Source organism: Aotus nancymaae, unplaced genomic scaffold (genome assembly GCF_030222135.1).
Source record: "Aotus nancymaae isolate 86718 unplaced genomic scaffold, 86718_ANA_hifiasm-v0.15.2.pri h1tg000051l, whole genome shotgun sequence".
Classification (NCBI taxonomy): Eukaryota; Metazoa; Chordata; class Mammalia; order Primates; family Aotidae; genus Aotus; species Aotus nancymaae.
The window spans coordinates 13,337,805-13,356,524 of record NW_026988465.1 but is presented as its reverse complement, the minus strand read 5'-3'; the positions used below and the strand labels follow the sequence as shown (position 1 = coordinate 13,356,524).

The 18,720-nt window shown below is 42.5% G+C and overlaps 1 protein-coding gene across 5 annotated transcripts in view; it reads left to right on the top strand.

The window, feature by feature from the left end:
* The window catches only part of LOC105733862 (uncharacterized), a 435,752-nt gene that overhangs the window by 283,439 nt on the left and 133,593 nt on the right, over positions 1–18,720 (top strand). For 4 of the 5 annotated variants that reach the window (XR_010337548.1, XR_010337547.1, XR_010337546.1 and 1 more), the window contains one exon: positions 5,120–5,251. The gene's annotated coding sequence lies outside the window, so the exon portion shown is untranslated. Of the gene's footprint in view, positions 1–5,119; positions 5,258–18,720 lie in introns of those variants that run through there. The other variant, XM_021665320.2, reaches the window with a different exon arrangement.

Below are 18,720 nucleotides of genomic sequence, written 5' to 3'. Positions count from 1 at the left end.
CAAAAATTAGCCAGGCATAGTGGTGCGTGCCTTTAATCTCAGCTACTCAGGAGGCTGAGGCAGGAGAATTGCTTGAACTCAGGAGGTGGAGGTTGTGGTGAGAGAGATTGTGCCACTGCATTCTAGCCTGAGTGACAGAGCAAGGCTCTGTCTCAAAAAAAAAAAAAAAATCCAGGGATCAGTTTAACTTTTGGCATGGCTGAATCCAAGAGACTTTACTGTCATTAGGACTCAGATTTTCTGTCTTTTAGCTTTGCTCTCTTCTGGGAAGCTTCCTTCTCCAGGGGCCTTTCTTCAAGAGGTAATTAAAGAAACTAGTTCTTGGTAGCATCATGTTCCCATGGTCCCACTAGGAAAGAGTGTGTTACTCCTCTTAGTTCCAGCTGGTCTGAGAGAGGCCTTTGATTGGCTTGCCTTGGGGACATGCCTACCCCTAAGGCCAGTCACTGAGGCTGGAAGGATGCTGTATTGTGATTGCCCAGACCTGGGTCATATATCTACCTTCTGGGCCAATGTGTGAAGCCATCCCAGCCAGATAAGAGCCAAGGGGAGGGGTCATTCCAGAAAGACACTGATCAGGCGAAAGTGCTAGTGTACTAAACAAAAGGGAAAGAAAATGGAAGGAGCTATTACTGGTGAGCTGTATTAGACGGATGTTGATAGAGAGGTCAGGAGGAGGCCTCAGCACAGGTCACTGCATTTAGAAGGTGGGAAACCATTCCTGACCTTTGGAGGAGAAGGGAAGTTACTAACCAAGAGAAAAGTGGTAGAAATCAAGCTTTATGTTTTAAATAGTTGGTGAAATGCTGGCATTGAAGGGATGGTACAACTGTTTGTTGGTAAACAGGAGAGCGGTGACAGCCATTTGGGATCATATTAGGGTATGGAGAAGGTCTTTTATGAATAGCAGTGACTGAATATGCTTGGAGCATGAGAAGTTTCCAGTAGAGAGAAAAAAGACGGAAGGGGAATCAGGGGCAGAAATGACCCCAGCAAGATCTGGAGCCAGTAGGACGAGAATGGATTCAGAGCCCAAGTAGAGAGACTACATACAGTGTCATAACCTGAGTAATACACTGTGTGAAGTTTTTTTGGTTTTGGGGTTTTGAGGTTTTTTTTTTTTTTTTGGTTATTTGTCACCTCTTTGAAATAGGTATCAATGCTTTCAATGTAGCTGTCGTATGGTCATTAAGTATACTCAAAAGATCCTCAGCATCTCTCTGGCCCTGTAATTGGCAGTAACATTTAGCCTTAGATAAGTGGTTAAATGTGTGGTCGCTGATCAGCAGTATCAGCATCACCTGGGAACTTGTCAGAACTACAATTCTCTGACCTCACCCCCAGCCTACTGAATCAGAATTTCTACAGGTGGGTCCCAGCAATCTCTGATTTAACAAGATCCTCTAGCCATTTCTTTTCCTTTCTTTTCTTTTTTCTGAGTCGGAGTCTTATTCTTTTACCCAGGCTGGGGTGCAGTTTGTGATCATAGCTCACTACAGCCTTGAGCTCCTGAACTCAAGCCCCCTTCCTGCCTCAGCCTCCCAAAATGCTGGGATTACAGGCGTGAGCCACTGCACCTCGAGTTCTCCAGCCATTTCTGATTGCTGCGTCGAGTTTGAGTATCACTGCCTCGGAGGTCTGCATCTCCCCTCCACGTGCCATGAAGTTTTCTTTAATAGTGGCTTTGAGAAGCTGTGAGAACTAAGGATGTAGGCTGCTGGTGACGAGGTAGTAGCAGAGTTTGTAGATCTTGAAAGGAGATGACAACTGTTCAAAATCCACTAATGACTAAAAGTGTAATGGATTGGAAGAACAGAACAGAAAGGCTAAGTTGTAATTTAATTTTTTTCAAGTTTGTGGAGGGCTGACACATGATAATGATAGGCATCATCAGAGTTTCAAGTCCCTGGAGGTCAGAGAAAGGTGAAATAGGCTTAAAGGGTAGCTGTGGACTGGTGATTCTTTTGGAGTAAGGGTTAAGTTCTAGAACAGGTTTTGGATATGGATCATTTAATTTAAATCCAGGCTCTTCCACTAGACGCCATTAGGAGGTTGCAAAAGAAGGGCATGGCAAGGTTTCTTTCATCAAGGAGCTTAGAAACTGTTTGAGCCTTCAAGACTTAAATAAACCCAGTGGAGTATAAAAAGACAGCATAACAAAGTGCTGAACTGAAAAGGACCTTGGGTCAGAATGTGTGGTAGAGACTGTAAGTGCTGTGGGCAGTCAGGGAAAGGAGAAATTGGCATTGTGTCATTTTCTTCTCTAGGCAGAGGATGAAACTGACAGCCTGGTGTAATTTCCCAGGTTTGATGGCAAGATATTGGGCAGCTTGGCTTCAGTAAGTGCTTTTCCTTGTTTTCTCTCTCTTCTTTCTGAGTGTGTCACAATTGCCAGGTCAAAGTGAAGGTTTGTATTCTGAGACTTTGAATGTGGAATGTTGTTAATATTTTTGTTTGTATGAGAAGCTTGTAGGATAAATTACATTTTATCTTGGGCATTTTAAATGGAAAGAGACTCAAATAGAAGTTTGGTATATTCATTTCAGACAGGCTTTCAGGCTGGCTTCATTTATGGGGAGAACATGAATGAGCCTGTTGGGTGATGCTTTAATGTTGTAGGATGAAGAACGCAAACTACTGATTTTCCTTAGTGGAAGAATTAAGTTGAGCCAGATCTGGGATGGTAGGAAAGAAGAAAACACTTCAGATGAACGTGACATTTCCATTGCTTTTAATTTCTTTGTATCTTGCTTGCGGCTCATGTGGGTAAATAAACAGATCACTGAACCAAGTACCAAGAGAGAAGGTTGACAGAACACTGTTAAAGGTGGACATAAGAGTTATTTAAGTCCAAGAGAGAAATAAAAATACCGTAATCATCAAGGGGGAGCCAGAAATTTGGTACCTGATTCAAGGTACTTAAGAAAACGTGATCCGTTTTCAGTCCTTATTGGGGGAGAGTTTTCTTAACTTCAGCTGTGGCATGCAGGTGTCGACAGAGAGCTTCCTTTTATTTCACTGTGATGATGGAGTGACTTGGGGTGCATTAGAAAGCGAGGTCATTATTTGCTATCACATCAAAAATAACACCTGCATCAGGTGTGTTCCTCTCACAGAAATTAATCACAGAGAAGGTGTGTGTTGTTCTGATGGCCTAGCAGTCAGAAAGATGAATCATCTCTCATTTCGAGGTATGGAGAACAGTTGTGTCACTCACTTCTTTTTCAAGGAGACTCAGTTGAAATGGTGAAATAAAAAAGAGTGAAATAACAGAAAACAGCTGTACATCACTAGATCAGTTCATATAATGCACAGGCTGTTTCCTCTACCCGGAAACCTGATGCCTGGCTAGCTTCTACTCATCTTCAACTTTCCCATTTGAATGTTAGTTTTGCAAGACAAGCCTTCCTGAGACCCTCCTTCTAAGTGAGGTACCCCCATCGTGACTTCAAATCACAATGTTCATTTTTCCTTCTTATTGCCTATATAGTTTCCAAATTTTATACATCTACTAAACTCATGTAATTCTTAGATGTCTGTCAGTCTTGAGGCAGTGAGCTCCTTGGGTGCAGGGTCCTTGGCTACTTTGTTTGCCACGTATTCCCCAATTGAACACAGAGCCTGGTGGATGTAGCAAATACCAAGTAAAATTGTATCAAGTGAATGATTTAATTAATGAGAAAGCACTTGGTAAACTGTATTCATTATGAAAGTGATGGTTAATTATATGAGTAGCAGACACCTCCTTTCTCTCTTCTGTCCTAATTTTGTCTCTCCATTTTTTTTTTAGTTATTTTGAGGCACGCTTGTCAGTGTTTTACCAATTTTAAATCTAAGATTTGTTATTCATTCTTGCCTTTTTTGAGATAAGGGACCACTCTTTTTCTTCCTCAGAAATGCTATGAATGACACCCACAGTGCTAATACTACAACTCTGTTTTTTCTGTGCACGCTCGTGACTTTGAAAGGAAAAACATGACTTGCCTGTGAGGATGATGTATTTGGGAAGCACACGAGATTCTAGTGTAGCACCTAAATTCTGTTTCTCATCATCCCCAAAGCCACTAATGTAAGTTCCTGTGCCCCAAGTGTGCTTCTCAAAAGTACACAAGGCAAAATAAGTTGATAGTATTGTTCCAGAAGAAGCTGTTCCTCGGTCAGCCTTAAAAAGGGGCGGGGGGGGGGTGCTGAATCAAGAAATCCAGGTGTGGAAAATATTAATGATCAGGATATGAATAAGTCTTTTCATTAAAAGCAACAGCCAATAAACAACAGTTATCCAGTCCTTTTCCAGCAGGGTCCCAGTGTGCCACTTTTGTGGGTGTAAGTGTTGTCTTCGGTGGGCGGGAATGGCAGACAGCCAAGTGGAAAATTTCACAGCGTCGCAAACATTCAGTGCACGAAACGCTGCAAACCAGCAATCTGAGGGAGCCGTGTACCAAATAACCACGCTCCTGCATGTGCCCTCCTGCCCACCTTACACTCTTTCTCTCAGCCTCCTGCTTGACACCTTCACTTTCTTTTTCCTGGAGATGTGAGACGCCTTTGTTTCTGTTCCTTTTCTCTCCTGAACCTCAGCACAGTAGGGCATGCAGGCGTTTGGATGCTCCAGGGATAGTTGATTATTGGTGCCTCGCCAGGGCCGGCGTTTGTATTCTGGCTCCAGAGCTCAGGAACAGGCTTATGACCACCAATAATGCTTTGCGTTTACATAGTGGCTTTCTTCTGGGGAACTGTGTGTGCTTTGCAGGAATGATCCTCTTGATCTTCTCCATAACCCAGTGAGGTATGAGAATGGCAAAACATGCTGGTCCTTGCCTCCTTTTGCATAAAAGCCAAGTGGCCTGTGTTGAGGCTTTTGCAGGTTTGCATCTCAGCTAAGATTGCATCTGAAGTCTCTCAGAAATGGCTTCAACTTTGGGGTGAGGAGAGGCTGGCTGTACCATGCTGTGTTCTTTTTGGGGAAAGAGCAGAAATATTGAATTTCTTTTTTAAGAAAATGGTCTTCGGTGAACTATCAATTCATCTAATTGGTGGTGAGACTTTATTTGTTGAGATAACAAGTGATTTGATGATGTGTTTACCTTTTTCTTTTTCTTCTGTTCTGTTTCCATGCCAGGTATTTCTCACTTCGCTGTGAAAGGAAGAAAGAACACGCCTGAGCCCAAGAGCCCTCAGGAGCCCTCCAGAGCCTGTGGGAAGTCTCCATGGTGAAGTATAGGCCGAGGCTACCTGTGAACAGTACGCAGTGAATGTTGTAAGTTAACAACCAAAAACAGTATCTGCAGTGGCTTGCCTTGTCAGGATTCATGAATCACTTGATGTAACTGAGCCAGGTGTTGAAGGGGTATTAGCCTGAGCTCTAGGTGATCGGCTAATTTCTTTTTTTGAAGAGTCCTGTTTATATTTGCTGGAACTTGCCTTTCAGCTCCTGTGGCATGCTGCAGACTATCTACTTCTGGAATAAAAAGATGGAATACAGTGATTGTTTCATTGTAGGGACACCTTTTCTACTGGTACAATCAAATTGTATCAGATTTAGAGCAGCTCTTTTAAACTGGGCTATTGCAATTCTTTTAGGTTGGTGAGTAGGGGGTAAAATTCTCCAGGCTAAGGATTAGCAATCAGAAAAATTTCCATCCAGCAATTACTCTTCTTTATGCACAGTTGATGAAAATGACATTTTTCTCTCTGGTTTTTAAAATCTTGAGGTATGCAAGTTATAAGCACAAGTTGTGTTTGGTGCTTCTCTTATTCACAATGAGCTGATTTCCTGGTTTTGATCGGGTTACTGGCTTGGGATTTTGAGACGAGTAAAGTTTGTTCGCACATGTCAGCTGAGGGCTGCCTTGCATGACAAGTTTTAGTATCAGGTAATGGAAGAGCCGACAAAGCATGACTTCCGGGAGCTCTTCAACTATGAAGTAATGCAAGGGTGCTCAGCCCTGCTGCTTTCTGGAGAGTTTACCTTGTTGCTGGACTCATTCACAAAACAGTCAGCAGAGTTTGACCAGGAAAGAATAGAGTCACGTGAAGCCCAGGGTGGCTTGTGAGCACCTCTGAGAATGAGAAGATACTATCTTCAAATTTTAGGAAATAATGAGACAATTTCTTCTAGGTTTTTGTTGTTGTTTGCATGTATATATAAATACATATGAATATTTCTGTTGCATATATGTATATTCTTATTTATGTGTATGTGTGTGTGTGTGTGTGTGTGTATATATATATATATATATATATATATTTTTTTTTTTTTTACGTTTCCAGCTTCTTGTTGATTCAGCCAGAAAACTTTTTTGAGCATTTATTACATTTTTTTTTTTTTTCTTTTCAGTTGCGTAAAAGATTTGAAAAGTGCAAAGTGCACCATATATCAGGGAGAAAAGTATTGATGTGGAAAAAAATTTCCTAATTTTTTTTATTTTATGGATTTCTAAACATTCGTATGAAAATATGCATATGTGTCTGTGTCATCTTCTCAGGGTTAATCAGTAATATTACTATGAGCTTATTAAATTCAGATGTTCCCAGTGCTTCATTGAAAGCAGACAGCGAGAGACAGTGAAGTTTCAGTGTGTTTCCATTCTGTACATGCTGAGTCTAGTCGAAATCAGTCAACCTGGAATCAGCTGACCTGAATCCTTTTCCTACTGTTGAGATCAAGTACCGTGGGCAAGTCACAAGCCCCCATACAGTGATATTTTGCAAGTCTGTGTTTTGCTCTATATTACCTTATTTTTATTTTATTTTTTTTAGTTGAGAGAGTGTCTCACTCTGTCACCCAGGCTGGAGTACAATGGTGTGATCTCGGTTCACTGCAACCTCTGCCTCCCGAGCTCAAGCAACCCTCCACGTCAGCCCTCAGAGTAGCTGGAACCGCAGGTGCACACTACCATGCCTGGCTAATTTTTTGCATTTTTGGTAGGGGCAGAGTTTCACCATGTTGTCCAGGCTGTTCTTGAACTCCTGAGCTCAAGTGATGCTCCCGCCTCTGCCTCCTGAAATGCATGAGCCACCGTCCCCAGCACATACTACCTTTTTATTAAGCAGTCAGTATCTCAGTTTGGCGTCCCCATAAGGGACAGAGCATGGTGAAGGCACTATTATACTTAATAAAAAAAAAAAAAAAAAAAAAAAGAAACAAAAAACCTTATTGTAGAAGTTTCTATCACTATCAAGGAATAATTGTGGGCCATGTTAGATTTGGGTACTCCAGTTACAGTGTATTTTACTAGAAATCATTTTCCCAATCAGGTAACTGTTCGAATGCACTTCTGGTGGCATTTTTTTTTTTTTTTTCAGCGTTTTCATCCTAGGAAACAAGTGTCATATGTAAAATTGCTTTAGGTTTCAGGCTCTATTTAAATGACTCGTGCAGTTACCATAATCAAGATAGCTTTTGTTTCGAATCTGGTGGGTTTTTGTTGTTGTTGTTTTAACCGTTGCTTTGAACTGTTCATGTGACACCCTGTCAGACCTCAAAGATTAAGTGAGGTTTTCAAAGAACTTCTAAAGTATACACTTTAAGATGCCACATGGCAGACTTGAAGTAGTTTTAAAATCCTTCTATAAATGCAGTGTGTCGAGAGAGGAAGAAAATACCAAATTCTAGCGAACTCTTTGCATGCTAAGTACTTTCTTTGAAAACTGCATTTGCTTGGTAAGAGCAGTGGGGGTTCCTAGTTTTCTTAGTAAATTGTGTTATTAGTAACCTTTCACTACCTGGGCACGTGTTTACGACACTGATTTTCTGTCTTCCCTGGTTCTAGTGTCCTGTGTGCCCCAAAGCCTGTGCCATGGAGAGCTATCGCAGTAGAGAAGGCAGGCAATTTTCAAAGAATGTGTGTTTGCACATAGACAGGATCTGGGAGTGGGTGCATAACTATGTGAGTGATAATCACAGCAGCCATTGAAAGTAGTGGTTCCCATGCTCAGCGGTCCCTGCAGACTGCACCCCAAACTCCTTACTCCCAGCTTTCATTCCTCTGAATGTCTGATTAACTGCCTCTGAAATCTGCCACCGCTTGCCAACAGATGGCCTTTGCCCCTGAGGGTGTTTCGGACTGGCTCTAAGGTGGGGTATCTTGTACAAGAAGAGAGTGGTGCTGAAGCTGAGCTCAGAGTCAGCGAACCTGGATTTGATGCACAGTGCTATTGTTAGCCGTATAACCTTGGGCCCTCTCCACCCTGAGGACTCATTTGATAATGGGCAACATGAGAAAATTGAGTTAAATGACTCCAGGGGTGGTTCTCGCTCTAAGTGTCTCATGTTGCATAAGGTATCAGCCTTAGATGAGGCCGATTGAACCTTTATTTTACCTTCTTTGGCTCCTAAAAATCAATGATTTGGCACTACCTCATTTCCAACTGTGTTTAAAACATCGAACATAGTCTTAGAATTATTACATCTTTTACCACCATGAAACCGTTTCCACAAGACCGTCCTGGGCACCATATGACAATTCAAAGGTATTTATTTGAGACCTTCCTCAGACCGTAACTTTAGCTGTTTAAATTTAGGGTGCACATTCATTGGTTCTTTTGAAAATAAACAGGAGCCATTTTTGAACTTGAGTTTTCTAAAACGAACCACCTCTGTGCTCAAATACTGTTTAGAGTCTCAGCAAGGAGACAGTGATCCATATGTCATTCCTAAGCTTCTCTGCTTCCTTAAGTAAGAATTCTTGAGTTACCTTATCAAAGCAGCCTTTCCTGGCCTCCACCCCATCCCTCTCCGTCCTCTAGTCTGCTGTGTTTTTCTTCTAAGCACCTTACATATTATATATTTATTTGTTAAACATCAGTCTCCTCAACTACTCTGTAAGCGCTGCAAAAGGAGGGACAGTATCTTATACTTACTCTTCTTCCCTGGTGAATGAATGACACCTGAAACACTGCTTGTTCCATAATGGGCACTCAGTAAATATTCATTGAGCGAATGTCTAAGGACAGAATAAGGGTGTCCCTGGGCTTCTCATGTGTGGGCCTGAGCCATTAGGGAAAGAAACACCCATGCTGTTCTGATGAGAATGCTGGAATCTGATAGCAGTTTAAGGGTGAGGGGAAGGGATGGAGAGTCTAGACTATTTTCTTTTCCATAGAAGTCGGTACTTGATGTGTATAAAGAAATGTGGAGAGGGAACACTTTGTGTAAAAAAAAAAAAAAAAAAAAAAGTTTTCTAGACCTACCAGTAGAGTTTGGGGATTTTCTAATACTTTTTTTTTTTTTTTTTGATTCTGTGCTGTCTGTATTTCCTGTCTTCTTCCATTTGAGTGCTTTGCTTTATCACTTGTTGTGGGCATCCTGCCCCGGCTTTCTGTGAGCCGTGGTGGTTTTGCCTCTTACCATCACATCATTTCATCCCTGCTCATGTTCATGTTTCATTTCAAAGTAGGGCCAGGCCCGAAGTGCTGGCTCTCCCTAGAAAGGGACTGACTGAATAGCGCTTCCTTCCAGTGCACACCTTGCAATGAAACAACAGTGTGCTGCTCAAATTAAACCCATTTAATGGCTCTGTAGTGTGTGATGGGACGTTCACAAAGGTTTTCTTAGGGAGGCGTTGGGCTATTTAGCTTTTGAGGACAGTAGTAATAAAAGTTTCTGGAACTTTGTGTGTTTATGGACTCCCTTTTCAGAATAACTGCTCTGAGTGCAGGAATTACATTATTCCTGGGAAGAAATGGAGAGACTAAAATAAACACCTCTGTGCCTGTGTAAACAGCATTATGCTCTCTGTGTAAGTCTTAAAGAATGGGAGCTGAATTTCTCTTGCTCTGAATCTCCAGAGTAAGAGAATTGCACATACACACTCTAATAAGAGTAAGCTGGGAATTTCCCTATGAGTCTGTCAATTTGTACCTTTTAGATTTGCCATCTGTGATACCAAATTCTTCAGCGCTATCATAAAAAAAAATCTGAAGTGGTTAAGAGGGTCAGGACAGAAGGGGAGATTCCACTGTTGGACAAGTCAGGGAGAACAATCTCCTTTTTCTTAAGTCCTTGTTTGTAATGGCCCTGCAAATTGACCTGAAGATTGTAAAGGCAGAGAGATTCTGACTGAGCTCCTTCATGCAAGTGCACTGTGTATAGCTTCAAGTCTTCTAGAGTTTTCTCTTTCACCCATTTCTCTCTCTTCTTCAGACTTCCTCAAATAGCTTCTGATTAACAGTTTCGCTAGTTCCTGGCCATTGCCCCTGGTGTGTTATTTGGAATTGGCACCTTTGGCAGGGTCTTTGCAGGAGCCACTGCTTCTAAGAATTGGTGTCAGAGCTACCTCCTGAGGTGACTGACAAAGTGCAGCCCATCCCAGGCACACCCTTCCCCCTCGGCACCATCTTCCTCCCGTGCTCAGCCCTTCCTCTCAGCATCTTGGAGAGGAGGAGGAAAATGTTCGGAACACCCAGATGTTGTGGAAGGAGAAAAAGTTCATGGAACTTTTACAACATTCATGTTCTATGGGGGGAAAAAAGACACCAAGAGCCTGGTCAGGCTGCTTTCTAACTGAATAGTGCCGAGGTAAAATGCTTTTGTGTCCTCTTTTGTGTGTGTGTGTGTGTGTGTGTGTGTGTGTGTGTGTGAGAGAGAGAGAGAGAGAGAGAGAGAGTTTCACTCTTGTTGCCCAGGCCAGAGTGCAGTGGCACAATCTCGGCTCACTGCAACCTCTGCTTCCCAGGTTCAAGCGATTCTCCTGCCTCAGCTGGGATTATAGGCAGCTAATTTTTTTTTCTTTTCGTATTTTAAGTAGAGACTGGGTTTTACCATTTTGGCTAGGCTGGTCTCAAGCTCCTGACCTCAGGCAATCCACCTGCCTTGGCCTCCCAAAGTGCTGCGATTACAGGCGTGCATCACAGTGCCCAGCCTTGTGTCTTCTGTAAGTTTAGAGTTCACTCAGTACCATGATATTTATGAAAAGACTGTTGTGTGCCAAGATGTGTTCAAGTCTCTCAGGGATCCAGTGCTGAGTAATCTGTATTTACCACCCTTTGAGACTCTAGGAGGGCGCTATTGGAAGATGTACTTGGTGGCAGAGTCAGGTGTACCAAAAGGACGATGGGTAAGAGTCCTCAGTGCTGGAATTTCAGGAAAGACATCTAAACTGAGCCATCAAGCAGAGGTAGAATTTCAACCCAATATATGTACGTATTTTAAGAAGGCAAAGGGGGCTTTGAGAAGAGACTAGGAATAGTCTTTTGTGTAACTACTTCTGTGTCTGGGCACGTGAAACCTCAGAGCCAGAGCTTTCTTTCCGTCAGAAATTGTACAGTTTGAACACTAACAAAGACATGAGGATTTGTAGCACATGGCCGCCAGGCCACCATTTTCTTCAGGATCATTTTAAATCTTTTTTTTTTTCCAGACCAAGACTCTGGCTGTGTCGCCTAGGCTGGAGGGCAGTGGCATGATTTTAGCTCACCACACCCTCTGCTTCCTAGTTTCAAGTGATTCTCCTGCCTCAGCCTCCCAAGTAGTTGGGATTACAGGCTTGCACTATGGTGCCCGGCTAATTTTTGTATTTTTCATAGAGACGGGGTCTCACCATGTTGGCCAGGCTGGTCTCAAATTCTTGAGCTCAAGTGATCTGCCCGCCTTGGCCTCCCAAAGTGCTGGGATTACAGGTATAAGCCACCACAGTGCCCAGCCCATTTTAGATCTTTATATGTAAAACTTGAAGCTAGAACTTGGGACGTGTAGAGAGTGATGCTTCCTAACGTTAGTAAGGGTAGTGTTTCCAGCTGAAGTTTGGACAGTAAAACACATCTAAAATGAAAGATATATTTTTTCGGTGATATAAACTCGAAGTGCTCAATGTTCAAGAATCCACAAGAAAGAAGGGCAGGGATGACTGAATAGTGATACCACCCAGAAGGGAAATACGAAACCACTGAAAATCCTTCCAGATAGAGACCAAATAATTCCCACAGTGTGGGTGCCTCACAGGTCAATCTGATTGTCATTTGTGTTGTAATATTACTGATGTATGTCATTTATCTTAAAGTCTGCCATTACCATAGTACTCCGATTATTTTCACTATTCCTCCAAAAGATTGTTGTTTCTTCTTTGCTTTCTTAAGGAAAGATGAGACACAAGAACTAGTTGACGTTGTTTAGTCATAGAACCCAAACAAAATCTATTGGTTCTTAACAACACATAAATCGCTCCTTAGGACTAATATAAAAAGACAAATAGAAAGATAACTTCATTTTTTAAATTATTTAAATTTTTCACTTTTGTAAAAGAATCATATTATACCATAAAAATATTTAACCATGTTTCCAACATAAATTCATGTTAAATTTCCAGTGGTAGCTATGTAATAAATTATTACTAAGTAGAATCGTAGACTGAAAGAATTAATCCATCTTCTGTAAATCCTGAGGATTATATTAACCTTTTGCAGACACCTAAACAAGTATGTTACATGATTCAGAAAAAGTCATTTTTGACAAGTAGAAAATGATTTTTAGGTGTGATATCAAATTAGCCGTTTGAAACCTATGTTAGAGAAATTAAGTTTTCAAAGTAATTTTTTTTTCTTTCTGTGCTTATATTCCTGAAACAACTTACTTAAGGAGAGTCTCCCTAGATGGAAACAGAAATGGAAGACAAATGGTGATCCTCAGTCATAATCTTTTATTTCCAAAACTCAGGCAGGTTCCTGTCATCATGCTCTTTGGACTCTTAACCATCTTCTCCAACTTCTAAATTCCACTTCTTTCTCATTATCTTTATAAACAGCATATCGTGATCGTCTCCCGGTCTTGAGTGCCTGGCACCGGGAGGTGACAAGCCTATAGTGCTGGCAGAATTCACTGCTGGGCCCCTGCACAGGTCCTGGGCTGTCAGTTCCGTGTTTCAATGTGCACATCAGCCATCCTCACCAGCCTTTCTTTGTGCATCTAGAAATGAAAATGCTCTTGATAAAATGATTTTCTAAAGTTTCCATTAGGTTACCCTTCGTTTGGTTTTCCTTTCTTCTTCTCAAGTCTTTGTGGCTTGCATAGAATTGAAAAAAAAAAAAAAAATGTAATTTCTCCAGGGCTAAACTCCAAGACTTTGATGACAGTCTTAATGCCTGGGGCTCCTACAAGTTGCTACCCGTTATAAGCGTTGTAAAACTCACCCTGCAGAACAAAGAGAACTGGGCACAAATGTTATTCTCTTCTACCATGGCAAGCCCTAGTGTTCCGGTTTCCTTTGCCTTTTTCTTCTTTGATCTCTAAAAGGAGGTAGAAGAGTAGAATGCTTTTGTTCAGAAAGGAGAAAGCTATTGCTTGTCCAGACACATTGTTTTTTCCTTCTCTTTGGCAACCTCAATGGCTCTACCTGTTTCTGGCTCTCATACTCCTGCTTGTGAACAGCCTTCCTCCCTGATTTTCTGGAAACTTACAAATTAAAGGTGCAAATGTCAGGTGGTTACTGCATAGCTACCGGCTCACGTAATTCAAAACTGAGTCGTTCAGGCTCTAACTAAAGCTAGTTCCTTGCCCATTCTCAGCCACCACCACATCAAGCACAAATGTAGATGAAAGGGTAGTGTATCAAGGTGAGAGCTGCCCACTGGGTAGTGTTCCTCTGCCACTAGCTGTAGGGGACAGATTAGCTGCCAGTCGGTATCTCATCCCTGTCATCGGAGTTTACAATCCAGGTTCCCAGCTCCACTGGTGATCTATTTCTGTGCCTCTGCAGTGACGCCAGTTGTCCTAGCAACGTGCTGGCTGGCACTTCCTTTAAGGCAAGCGAGGGAGTGGCAGTGGAAGAGGGTGGCCTGCAGAGGGTCAGAAGGGAGTTGGCAGTCACCTTGCTCAGAGAGGATTTTCCATTTCCCTCATCTGGGCAGGCCTCCAGGAGGAGGACATCACTTACTAACTGTATCATGGGAGTGTCACTTAATAAGGATCATGGACCACATGGTCTTTCTGGTACAGATAGAATCCCATGGAGAATAACAGATGAATTAATGGATAGTCCAGGCAGAATGTGGGGACTGTCAGGCCAGGATGTTAGGCGATCTCAGAGCATCTGATGGTATCAGCTTTTTTTGTGAATTGGGTTAATGTTCTGGTTGTTGATCAGCACTGGCATGCAGAGTTGGAGACATGAGTAGATGTTTCGGAGGAATCAGAGGTCAGGGGAGGCAGAAGGAAGGGAAACACCACAGCAATCCCTCTTGGCCCCTTTTCCTAGTGACAGGGCTGGCCTGAAAGCCATCCAGTGTAATGAGAGCCTTCTTACTGGGCTCTGGTAATTTATCCATGCACCCAGCATTGAAAAGGAATACAGCCCACCTTGTGCTCTTCTTTTTAATTGCTCTCCTCTCTTTATGCCATTGCTGAATTGGCACTAAATGACTTCTTCTGCCATTTTCTGAGTTGCATCCAAAGAACATAGAAATCCCGAGGATTGTATCTTAAAGTCCCTGTCCAAGGCAGCCTTGCCTAGATGAAGTCTAAAATGGCCAGTCAAGTGACATTGGCAGTCCTAGAGCCTTCTTCCACGGCCATGTCTCTGTGGAAGCCCCTAGGCAATGGATTTGGGTGACATTTTCTTTTGGGGGTGCTTCTGTCTCTATGGCCCTGGAGACGTCAAGTCGTTTTTCATGAAGAAAGAGACTCAAAGTGGGTCTTTGCTGGAAAATGGGGAACAAGGGAGACTGATGACTGGGTGTCCCCAGAGCATTGGAGACCTACAAATGACCGGAAGTATGAAGTATGCATTATTGCCTTTCCCTTCACAACTAAAACACGACCTGCATCATTTGCTCCACTGAATGACCACACTCAAGCCGAGGTGATTGCATGAAACTGTGTGCTTATGATGGGAAAGGCATTTAGGGTGTAACTGACCATTTCTAGCACCTTTTGTATACTCAGCCAGTATTCACTCCTTCTCCTATAGCTGGAATAAGGGTTGGTAGTAAAGATCTGGGACTGGAATTAAGAGAAATAATTTTTGGAAAAAGAAAAACTCCAAGGGTAGCTGTTTGTACTTTCAGAGCATCCCATATTTTCAGGATGTTTCGTTGGAGATAAAGTAAATCGGTTTTATTTGACAGTGTGTAGTGTGCCCAGCCTAGCTCATTATTTTAAATCGCCAAAATGATCTAAATGATAGAAGACACTGTGTGTTCTGAAACATTAAATACCTATTAAGTGCATTTTGATACTGTGGAGAAGTATGGATTTGTCTTATTTTGTTGGGTTATTATATAACTGTTAAAACTTAGTGATTAAATACTCATCATTCTTTATGGTGCACAGATAATAAAGCTAGTTCTCCCGTGTGAATAAGAAATACAACTAATGTAAATGGCATTAAGCTTAGAAGATTCAGATTCTTCTCTAGGTTTGACAGTTGCTTTTTTAGAAGAACTTTGGTCAAGTAGGTGATAGCCCAGTTAGGTTTCATGAACTTCATGTTTTATATGCTTTTCTTTTTACAGCCTATGTAGATACACAGTAAATAATTGGAAGTGTACTAGAAGATAAAGAACCTGTTGGCCGGGCGCGGTGGCTCATGCCTGTAATCCCTGCACTTTGGGAGGCCGAGGCGGGTGGATCAGTTGAGATCAGGAGTTTGAGACCATCCTGGCCAATGTGGTAAAACCCCTGTCTCTACTAAAAATACAAAAATGAGCCAGATGTGTGGTGCACACCTGTGATCCCAGCTACTCAGGAGGCTGAGTCAGGAGAATCACTTGAATCCAGGAGGTGGAGGTTGCATTAAGCCGAGATCGTGCCATTGTACTCCAGCCTGGGTGACGAGAGTGAGACTCCGTCTCAAAAAAAAAAAAAAAAAGAAAGAACTTGTCTCTCCTTCCTGAATAAGTTGTCGTTGATCACAGGGGTAGATGTGAATCAAAATATTAATGACTAGGCTGGGTGCAGTGGCTCACACTTGTAATTCCAGCACTTTGGGAGGCTGAGGCAGACGGATCACCTGAGGTCAGGAGTTCAAGACCAGCCTGGCCAACATGGTAAAACCTTGTTTCTACTAAAAATATATATATATATAAATTAGCCAGGCGTGGTGGTGCATGCCTGTAGTCCTAGCTACTCAGGAGGCTGAGACAGGAGAATCACTTGAACCTGGGAGGCGGAGGTTGCAGTGAGCTGAGATCATGCCACTGCACTCTAGCCTGAGCAACAGAGTGAGGCTCTGTCTCAAAAAAAAAAAAGTGACTAAGGAGAAGATAGGGGCACCCTGGGCTTGGTCTAATAGCAGGAACCTCAGGCACCTGGGTTCGCTTCCCATTCCTGCCCTTTTAGACCATGGGCAAGCTCTTTTTTTCTGGGTGCCTCTATTTCCTTATCTTCCAAAGGAAGATCATTATCACTGCCACTTAACAGCATCAGATTTAAAGGTATTAGTCCATATAAGAGGCTTTTTGAATCACATTTGGGTTCAAATTTCAGAACTTCCACTCATTAACTGTGTATCCTTTGGGAAATTGCCTGCCCAACTTTTCTGAGCCTTATTTACCTCATCTATAAAGAAAGTCTGACACCATTCCTACCCTGAGGATTTGTGAGAGTTAAATGAGATAAAGTCTGTTTAGTTTTTAACCCAGTGATTGCTCCCTAATAACTGTGGCAGCCACGATGCTATTATGAAAACCAAAATCTATCATGGTGTGTTGCTGAAGTGAACAGGTGAACAGTTGCAACTTGTTAGTCTCTTTGTTGTGGAGACATAGCCTCTGTAATAGGAGTTGTCATTAACTGTCATTGTCATTACACTGACAGTGAATTCGGTTATGTATTGTTAAGACCTTCTGCTTCCTTGACATGTATATAGTAGAATAATTATGACAGTGAAGGTGACACATTTGTCAGAATTATCCATGTGCATATGCTGAGGGCCCTTGGAATTTTAGGTGAATTTTATAGTATTAGTCAAACTGAAAGACACAGTGAGTTTGGAAGCTATAATAGTCTCATCTATAAAAGGAGTAGGGAGATTCCCAAAGGCTATTGATATGAGTTAGAACTCTAAAAAAGTAAAACATTAAAATACATTTTGATGTGGTTATTGTGTCTAGGTGGTGATAGATAAAAATGGTCTAGGCTAATTCTTTGAATTGAGGATAGAAGAAAGCCTGAAGATGGATATCTACATTCTTGTATCTTCTTTCAGCAAATATTTCCAGAGAGAGAGGGAGAGAGGAAGGGAGTGTGTGTGTGTGTGTGTGTGCACGCATGCGTGCACGTGCATGCTACAGGCTGGGCATTCACAATAGCTAAAGGAGCTTTCAGTCCCTGGGGAGATTAATGAGAAAATAGTCAACTCCTTTACACCATGACCAGTGCTCACCTAATGGAACCCACAGGTTGCCATGGATGCAAAGCAGCATGGCATCTTCTGGGGTCAGAGAAGCTTTCGTCCTTGGACCTGAAGAATGAGTAGGTGTTAACCGGAAAACAAAGTGGATGTATCAGTTAGCATATACTGTATAACAAGCCATCCCAACAATTAAGGGCCAAAACCACAATCTTATGATTGTGTGGGCAGGTCACCTGGGCTATTTTAGTCTGGGCCAGCTTGACAAAACCTGGTTGATCCAACATGGTCTCTCTCACGTGGCTACTGGAGGGCTGGTTTGCCTGAGAGATGGGGGATCTTCAGCTGGGACAGCTTGTCTCTGCTTCAGGTGGCTTCTCCTCCTCCAGTAGGATAGTCTGAGCTTCTTCACTTTGCAGCCTCAGCATTCCCAGAAGCAGGAAGAGAGAGCAAACCCCAGTGTATGAGTGCTTTTCAAGCTCTGCTTCAAGATGCTTGCTAATTTTTTAACCAAAGCAATTACTTAATTTGTTCACTTCAAATGATGGAGAAACTCTAGCTCTGGTCACAAGGGGGATATGTGGAAAGCTCAAAGGTAGGAGAGAACTTGGCACGTTGGAAGACTGCAAGTAGTTAAGCGTGGCTGGAGCCAGGCATGTGCGAAGTCTTATGAAGAACAAGCCAGATCATAAAGGGTCTTTTCAGTAAGCTCTGCTGAGGAGTTCAGAGTTTATCTTGAAGACAGGAGAACAATCATCAAAAGAGTTTAAGCAGGATGTTGACGTGACCAATAAGATGTGTAGGGCATGGTTAGGTGGCAAAAGCCTAAAAGCCTACATTAGCCTAGACAATTCAGGAAGTTTCCAAAGAGTTGGCCCAGGGATAGCATAGGAGAAGATGGGAGGACCTGACTGAGCGGTAGCTCAAAGCTGACGTGTACTTTCAGAACAATGTGACCAGGAAAGAGGTTGGAGGCCCTCCAGGGTCGAGCAGAAGAGACAGAGGCTCAGATCATGAGCAGTATCTGTATGAATCTGGTGGGAGAACTCTGCCAGTGTTCCTCACCTCTCTCCGCTGTGGGATCCTACCAGACTCCAGTGTCCTTGGGTTCTAAAGAAACACCTGCCAAGGGGCTGAGTCAAAGAGATCCCATTCTCTGAAAGTGTCTTCTTATCATTGTCATCACCCAGCCAAAGACTTTCTTCCTTCCCACATGTTTTTCCTTTCGACCTCTAAATAAACAGGGTGTTCCAAGGGCCATGGGGCACTCTCACAATGCTTCTCTGATCTCAGATGGGACCATGCTCACCCATTAATTTCCAGATCTGACCTTTTAACTGCACTTTTAAGCATAACTCTTTCAGAAGGCAAAAACAGAAATGACTGTTTCATTTCACCAAATTCAAGTCGCCGAGAGTGAGAACGTGTGGTTTTCACC